This window comes from Salvelinus namaycush, chromosome 40 (genome assembly GCF_016432855.1).
Source record: "Salvelinus namaycush isolate Seneca chromosome 40, SaNama_1.0, whole genome shotgun sequence".
Lineage (NCBI taxonomy): Eukaryota > Metazoa > Chordata > Actinopteri > Salmoniformes > Salmonidae > Salvelinus > Salvelinus namaycush.
The window spans coordinates 5,612,848-5,621,867 of NC_052346.1; the positions used below are offsets into that span (position 1 = coordinate 5,612,848).

Genomic DNA, 9,020 nt, shown 5'->3' on the forward strand with positions numbered 1-9,020 from the left:
TACCTATTCCATGACTGAAATGAAGTTAAAAAAAAGGGCTAATGCTTGGGTGTTGCTAGTATTACTCCTGAGAATATTACATTTTACTTCAGTAAATATGTAGGGTACCAAAGCATTTATCGCCACACAGGCCATCATAAGAATTTGTTCTTTACTGACTTGCCTTGTTAAAGGAAGGTGAAATAAAATGAAAACCAGGGAGGTGTCATGTCAACTATACTGTAAAGTAAGATGTTCTGTAATACTCACAGACTGAAGCAGGCCCCTTTTCAGAGAGCCAAGTGTAATGTCATGTATCGATCCGTGGTCTGGAGCTTCTGTGTCAGTCGTCATTGACATTCTCTCATCTTACAGAGCTTACCTATTCTATCTGTTTACTGTGGCAGTATGGGAGAATGTCTGTGTGTGGGTGTGTGCCCGTGTGTGTGTGTGGCCGGATGTGCCAGGAATACACGTCTCACAGACACTCAGGTTGATTTCCTCACTTTCTGGAAATGATTGTAACAGATCTACATGTTAGACAGCGTGGTGGACTGACTGGCTGTTGACTGTAAGCACTCATATAATGCATCATTCATCTTCCCCTCGGTCGCCCTCCCCGACCCCCTCTCCCACTCTCCCTCTCTCAAACTGACCTAACAAAACTGGCGTGTACTTCTGTCTGTCTATTTGCCATCGACCGAGTGAGCAAACAGGCAAATAAGATACAGTTGAGCATATGACGTCCCACCTCTACCCTCTCACCGGCATCTATTTGTCAGTATATTGCCTCATCGCATAGTGTGTACTCCTGCATGTTAGTCTAAACTACTATTTATTCATACACTGTATTTTTCCAAATGAATTCACGACTCTCAGTATTAGCAAACATCATTCTGTGTTAGGTGACAACCCCCCCGCCCCCACTACACACACACACACACACACACACACACACACACACACACACACACACACACACACACACACACACACACACACACACACAGAGAGAGTGAGTGCATGGTGACTGTATGTTATGTACCAGGGGTATGTCCCTGACCCATCGTCCACGGCAGAGGTTATTGATAGTGACGTGCGCTTGCAGTGCACCTTCCCAGTCGCCTGTCAGCCAGATGCGTGCTGGCAGGTCCGGCCCAGTCCCCCCACACACCCCCTGACAGCTATCACACAGCAGGGAGGTTGAGGGGGACACATTGTCAGACACCCAGGCCCCCCCCGCTTCCTTCCCCCAGCCCTGCAACGCTGCAATGTCACGGCAGACAGCTCGCGGCCTTGCTCCCCTCAGTTCCCCTCACCCCAGCCTGACTAGCAGAGGTGAGCCAGTGTGTGGGGGGGGGGGGGGGGGGGTTCTGACTGCTGTTGCTACAAGGTGAGTTGGCGTGCCTTCCCGGGTTAGCTTCTATTTGAGGATACCCAGGTCTGTCACAATAGGTCTTTTTTTTCTCAATCCCCCTCTCCTCCTCTCTCTCTCTCTCTCTCTCTCTCTCTCTCTTTCCTCTAGCCTCCAGGACCAGGACGAACCATTTCACTGGGAGCTTTACATCACTGTCTGTTTTCACTGTGGCGTTTAGGAGACATATCTCCCCCTAAATAGCTTGTTTAACGCTAGCGTTTCCAGAAGGTGTTTCGGTGTTTCATCCCCCACCACCACTCGTGTCCCCGGTCCTCTCGACGGCTGTCTCAGACAGGTAATGAATTAGTTCATGGCTGGGGTGCTGCAGGGGAACATGACTGCACACCATGGGTTTGTGGCTGTGAAATTACCTGACACAGTTGCATGGCTTTTACAGAGATTGGTGCTTCTCTGTGTCCCTGTCTGTCTGTGGCAGCTCAGCTGTGGGGTTTTGTCATAGAAAGGGTCTGCTTTCACAGTGGCTAACCAACATCAACCTGCTGTACACACACAGTTTGTAGCTTATGACTGATGTACCTACAACACAGTTGACAGAACCATTGGGATACAAAATATATATTATACATTGTGTGACTCAGTGTTTGTGTGTGTATGGTGTGTGTCTGTGGGGCCAGAATGCTTTCGGTCAGAGAGCAATTGCTAACATGTGTCAGAAAGGCCCTGATAGCAAATGGATGATAAGTAACAATCAGAGAGGTCTTCAAAGGGTTACAGACAATAAGGTCTGTATCTCGACCCATTCATCACACAGAGGAAATTACAATGGAATAACATCTAATCCTGTCCGTATCTCTCTGCTGCAGGATCATTTCCACTGATATGGGCTGTAGTTTCCTGCTCTGTTCCATCCCTCATCGGGAGGCTGGCTGGAGGTTCCACTGGTCTGGTCTGGTCTGTTAAGGTCACACTGTCTGTCAGGTGGTCCTAGAACTGACTGCAGCAGCCCAGTCCACCGTACCCGATGTGGTTTCAAGTAGTGTTTGTTTTATTTCAAACACATTTGCAGCACTTGATTGAGCTTCCCTGGCTCAATGGAACCAATTAAAGAGTCCCCAAAAATGCAAACCTCTATGATGTAGCTCTTCAGGCAGACCCAATCAAACTCTAAAAGTATTTAAATGATAACAAATACTATTTGAACCCAGGACTGCACCCTTATCCATGCTCTGTGGCCTGATGGTTGAGCATTATGGTATCCTTGTTGTTAAAGCAGCGCTCCAGTCAACCAGTCATCCAGTTACTGAATGTCAAACACATTTAAAAACACATAATAGACTTGTATTAGGCTTGAATGTGCATTGCAAATAAGGCAAGATTAAATGATTATTAAGCTCTTATTAAAATGTAAGATTTGCTCTACAACTAACTGGCTGATGGTAAAGTATCCCGGGGGCTATCAGGATGTTTTCTGTTTCTTGGAGTATTATTATGACCCCAGAGTAACCTACTGTTAAAATGGGGACAAACATAGTTAGCTGTTCCTAATGAGACAGTTAAGGGAACTCTGGTTCTATACTGGGATAGAACCAAGGACTGCAGGCGTGATGACTTCGCAATATACCATAATAACATACTACATTTAGCAGATTATTTAATCAAAGTGACTTGCGGTCATGCTTGCATACATTTTACGCACGGGTGGTCCCGGGAATCGAATACACTATCCTGGCGTTGCAAGTGCAATGCTCTACCAACTGAGCTACAGAGGTCCACAATATTTGTAATCTACGCAGTTCTAAAGAGTATTGATAATACTAGACATATTATATAATTACTATACTGGTCATCCCCATTCATTGTACCATTGTACTCCATTCATATCTCTCTCTCTCTCTCTCTCTCTCTCTCTCTCTCTCTCTCTCTCTCTCTCTCTCTCTCTCTCTCTCTCTCTCTCTCTCTCTCTCTCTCTCTCTCTCTCTCTCTCTCTCTCTCTCTCTCTCTCTCTCTCTCTCTCTCTCTCTCTCTCTCTCTCTCTCTCTCTCTCTCTCTCTCTCTCTCTCTCTCTCTCTCTCTCTCTCTCTCTCTCTCTCTCTCTCTCTCTCTCTCTCTCTCTCTCTCTCTCTCTGCATGACGTAACAATGTACATATTGCCAAAGTTAATTTTGGATATTTACAATAAAAATGAGAATCAAAATTGTCAACGGGACAACAGTAACAACAATAACCAAGGGTCAATGTAACCATACATTCAACAAAAACAATAAGCGTAGAGTACATGTGCAGGTTGATTGGTCTGTCAGACACTGTCCCTCAACTTCTCTCTCTCTCTCTCGAAGGCAGTAAACGTGAATAATGCGCACGTCTCAATTCGATTCACGTCCCTGGCCCAGCATTTCAAAAGACACTTAATTTCATACTTGTTTACGCCTCTCTCCGGAGATCTAAAGTTCAAAATCGCATGCATTTTTTATTCTGAATTAAGCCAGGAAAAATGTCATGTTCACTTCAGCTGGGTTTGACAAACATGACCACATGACCTACTTGCCGGGTGCTGGGTTCTGGGATTATGCTGAACAACAGTTAACGTACTGGAGATAGAGTTTAAGTCTATTGGGGACCAGATTAGAACATTTTACTCCTCTCAAGGAGATAAGACACTCACACACACCTTCAGGAAGGGGCATAAGCAACATAACTATTTAACAATATATTTGACGGTCTTTATCCTCACTGAAGAAACAAAAAATATGTTGAAATGGAGTAGAAACATTAAATCAAATTAACTTTATAATTTATCATTTGTGTGGGAGTCTGAGGTTAAATGGTAAATTGTATGACACTTCACATGGCTATTTAAATGTTCACACTAAATTAAGCATCTCTAACATGAATAAATAATTTGTTGCATAACACATAAATGGACATATCAGATTTATATATATATATATATATATTCCTGATTTTTAAGCAAGTTGAGATACCCCTATATCTCAACTTGCTTAAAAATCAGGAAATCCAAAGCATTACTTACAAGTCTACATTCTCAGAACAAAAAGACAATCTAATCTGAACATAATCAAATATAAAATCTCAGAAGTTGTTAAATAATTACACAAACTGTCAGAAATGTCCTGATATGACGCTTGTAGTAAATACCACATAATAGCACCCCAGCTAGCACATTTGGTTCCTTGAAAGTTGTGGAAAAGTACGTTTTTGGTTTCCCATTGGTTCTGGGACTGAAGCCATACATTTCCTGACCGGTAAAACAGAACATTTTTTAAATGTTCTGAGAATAGGTTATTTGTAGGTTTTGAATAACTTGAAACTTTCACTGAATGTTTCAATAAGACTTTTAATAACACTGCTAGCTTAGGTTAAATGTTTTGACCTTTTGAAGCACAGATAGGACACATGGAAATGAATTTGCTTAGGCATTAATCTTGCAAACACATACATGTTTTATTGTGGCACGGCATCAGCGATATTCGAAACTATGATCTTCTGTTCTCTATCCAGGGAATTAGTCCACTGCGGATGGAGCTACTGTATCATGCCGTGTTTTTTTTTACTCATACAAAGCTGTTCATTTTAGTCTATTCAAATAAGCACTCATTAAGATCAGTGTACGCAGCCAACACACCTGAACACACTTAACAAGATTGAGGAGAGAGAGAGAGTTTGTTGATGCTGGGAGCGGAACGCATATGTTTTTAAATAACTTTCTTAGAATGTGGTTTTATGGGAAGTTTTCTGAGAACATGACTTTAAATAGAGCCAAGAGAAAACGTGTAGGAAACGTTATGCTGAATTACTGAAATTCCCACAGAAGAACGTTGTTTCTTAACGTTCTCAGAGCAATTTGAGAACATTGGTTTAAATAGAACCATGAGGAAGTCTGTAGGAAACGTTATGCTGAAGTATTGAAATTGTATTGAAATTCCCACAGAAGAACGTTGTTTCTTAACGTTCGCTGAACTATTTGAGAACATTCCCAATGTCAAACCAGTTGGAGAACGTTCCTAGAACATTACTAAAAATGTAATTAAATGTAACCACGTTTGAACTTTTAGGAAACGTTCTTGTAAATCAATGAAATACCATGAAAATAAAGTTATTTTGTCAAGTTCCTTAATTGTACTGAGAATGTTCCAAAGCCAAGCAGCTATGCTGGACCATTCCCAGAACGTGGGAAGGTTGTGTGCAAAATAACCATACGACAACCACGCTCTCACCAAGCTCTAAGAAACATATGTTCTCAGAGCGTTATGTGCTAGCTGGGACATTACCAAACATAAGTAGAAATGACAAACTGGTGTATCTAACCACATCCAGTCTCAATTAGGTAACATGGCACTGGGTTAATAGAACATTTGATTGGGGGAAGTTCCTAGATCCTGGATCCATTACATTACATTGCCCTTACAGATGGAGAGCAACAGGCCTTACAGATGGAATAATAGAGGTCAACCCCTTATATCTTAAAGAGAGGAGTAGCAACTGACCAGACAATTTGCTCTCTATTTCTTTCTCTGAACCTGGCCTGCTGTTCTTCGGCTGGAATACCTCGGAGTCTGCTCTCCAGCTGTACTACTTCATAATTCAGTATAAACATCAACATACTGTATTCTAGTGTCATGGAGGTTGAAATGTTTTCTATAGTTGTACTATGTGATCAACTAGTACAGTATACAATATAGTATATCTTGAAATGTTATTTATGTGAATTATTTGGTAATATTATTATTCTTCGTCTTCATAAACACGACCACACCAAGCTGCACTGCTTCTTGACACAATGCCCGCTTAACCTGGAAGCCAGCCGCACCAATGCTTTGAAGGAAACACCATACACCTGGCGACCGTGTCAGTGTGCATGCGCCCAGCCCCCCACAAGAGTCGCTAGAGCGCGATGGGACAAGGACATCCCGGCCGGCCAAACTAACTTGGACAATTGTACGCCACCTTATGGGTCTCCAGGTCACGGCCGTCTGTGACACAGCCTCTAACCGAACCAGGATCTGTAGTGGCACAGCTAGCACTGCGATGCAGTGCCTTAGACCACTACGCCACTCGGGAGGCCACGGTAATTAATTTACCTGACTATGTATTACAATGTTAATACTAATGTTGCCCTTATCAAGACTACCAAACCACGGGAACAAGGTGGTGGAGTCACAATTCAACGGCTCAGACACGAGACGTATGTGGCAGGGTCTACAGGCAATCACGAACTACAAAAAGAAAACCAGCCACGTCACGGACACCGATGTCTTGCTTCCAGACAAACTAAACACCTTCTGCCCACTTTGAGGATAATACAGTGCCACCGACGCGGCCCGCTACCAAGGACTAAGGGCCCCCCCTCTCCTTCTCCGTGGCCGACATGAGTAAGACATTTAAACGTGTTAACCCTCGCAAGGCTGCTGGCCCAGACTGCATCCCTAGCCATGTCCTCAGAGCATGCGCAGACCAGCTGGCTGGTGTGTTTACGGACATATTCAGTCGCTCCCTATCCCATTCTGTTGTCCCCACATGATTCAAGATGGCTACCATTGTTCCTGTACCCAAGAAGGCAAATACAACTGAACTAAATGACTACCGCTTCGTAGCACTCAACTCTGTCATCATGAAGTGCTTTGAGAGACTAGTCAAGGATCATATCACCTCCACCTTTCCGGCCACCCTAGACCCAATTCAGTTTGCATACCGTCCCAACAGGTACACAGACGACACAATCGCCATCACACTAAATTGCTCAATTGTAAGTATTTCACCACTATGGCCTATTTATTGCCTTACCTCCCTAATCTTACTACATTTGCACACACTGTATATGGATTTTTCTATTGTGTTATTCACTGTACGTTTGTTTATCGCATGTGTAACTCTGTGTTGTTGTTTTTGTCCCACTGCTTTGCTTTATCTTGGCCAGGTCGCAGTTGTAAATGAGAACCTGTTCTCAACTGGCCTACCTGGTTAAATAAAGGTGAAATAAAAAAATAAATAAAAAACATCCCATCTGGACAAGAGGAATACCTATGTAAGAATGCTGTTCATTGACTACAACTCAGCATTCAACACCACAGTACCCTCCAATCTTATCATCAAGCTGGAGGCCCTGGGTTTCAACCCCGCCCTGTGCAATTGGGTCGTGGACTTTCTGACGGGCCGCCCCCAGGTGGTGAAGGAAGGAAACAACATCTCCCCTTCACTGACCCTCAACACTGTGGCCAACACTGTGGCCCCACAAGGGTGCGTGCTCAGCCCCCTCCTATACTCCCTGTTCACCCACGACTGCATGGCCATGCACACCTCCAACTCAATCACCAAGTTTGCGGACGAAACAACAGTAGGGGGCTAGATTACCAACAACGACGAGACAGCCTACAGGGAGGAGGTGAGGGCACTCGGAGTGTGGTGTCAGGAAAACAACCTCTCACTCAACGTCAACAAAACAAAGGAGATGATCGTGGACTTCAGGAAAGAGCAGAGGGAGCACCCCCCATCCACATCGAAGGGACAGCAGTGGAGAAGGTGGAAAGTTTTAAGTTCCTCGGCATACACATCACAGACAAACTGAAATGGTCCACCCACACAGACAGTGTGGTGAAGAAGGTGCAACAGCGCCTCTTCAACCTCAGGAGGCTGAAGAAATTTGGCTTGTCACCCAAAACCCTGACAAACTTTTACAGATGAACAATCGAGAACATCCTGTCGGGCTGTATCACAGCCCTGCACCACCCTCAACTGCACCACCCTCAACCCGCAAGGCTCTCCAGCAGGTGGTGCGGTCTGCACAATGCATCACCGGGGGCAAACTACCTGCCCTCACTGACATCAAGGACATCAACCACCCAAGCCATTGCCTGTTCACACTGCTACCATCCAGAAGGCGAAGTCAATACAGGTGCATCAAAGCTGGGACCGAGAGACTGAAAAACAGCTTCTATCTCAAGGCCATCAGACTGCTAAACAGCCATCACTAACTCATAGAGGCTGCTGCCTACATTGAGACCCAATCACTGTCACTTTAATGAAAGGATCTCTAGTCACTTTATACAATGCCACTCTAAATAATGTCACTTTAATAATGTTTACATATCTTACATTCTCATATCACATGTAAATACTGTATTTTATTTATAATGTTTACATATCTTACATTACTCATGTCACATGTATATACTGCATTTTATACCATCTATTGCACCTTGCCAATGCCGCTCGGCCACTCTCATCCATATACTTACATGTACATATTCTCATTCACCCCTTTAGATTTGTGTGTATTAGGAAGTTGTTGTGGATTGTTAGATGACCTGTTTGATATGACTGCACTGCGGGAACTAGAAGCACAAGCATTTCGCTACACTCGCATTCACATCTACTAACCATAACATTTGATTTGATGATTTGATTTGACAAAACAACTTTGAGAAAGCTTGGCATTTAACTTCACATTTGTTTGGCAAGAAAATACTATTTTGTTGTATTTGTTAATTCCTGAGAGGAGGATAGGATAAGGGCCAGAGTGGGCATCTGATTCTGCTTCCATGGCACACACAGGCAGCTTCACAACATGGTCACAGCCCAGTAGCTGCTAAACATCCCCTGGCCTCAGCTGTGCGTCTCTGAGCATGGCACCAAATAGCCCCAGGAC

General features: G+C 43.9%; 1 long non-coding RNA gene across 1 annotated transcript; it reads left to right on the forward strand.

Annotated features, from left to right (window-relative positions):
* The first annotated feature begins 1,187 nt into the window (after positions 1 to 1,187).
* Positions 1,188 to 3,267, forward strand: LOC120033580. The gene is made up of 3 exons (XR_005473968.1): positions 1,188 to 1,372; positions 1,505 to 1,691; positions 2,221 to 3,267. It is a non-coding gene; the product is annotated as an uncharacterized LOC120033580 (long non-coding RNA).
* The last annotated feature ends 5,753 nt before the right edge of the window (positions 3,268 to 9,020 follow it).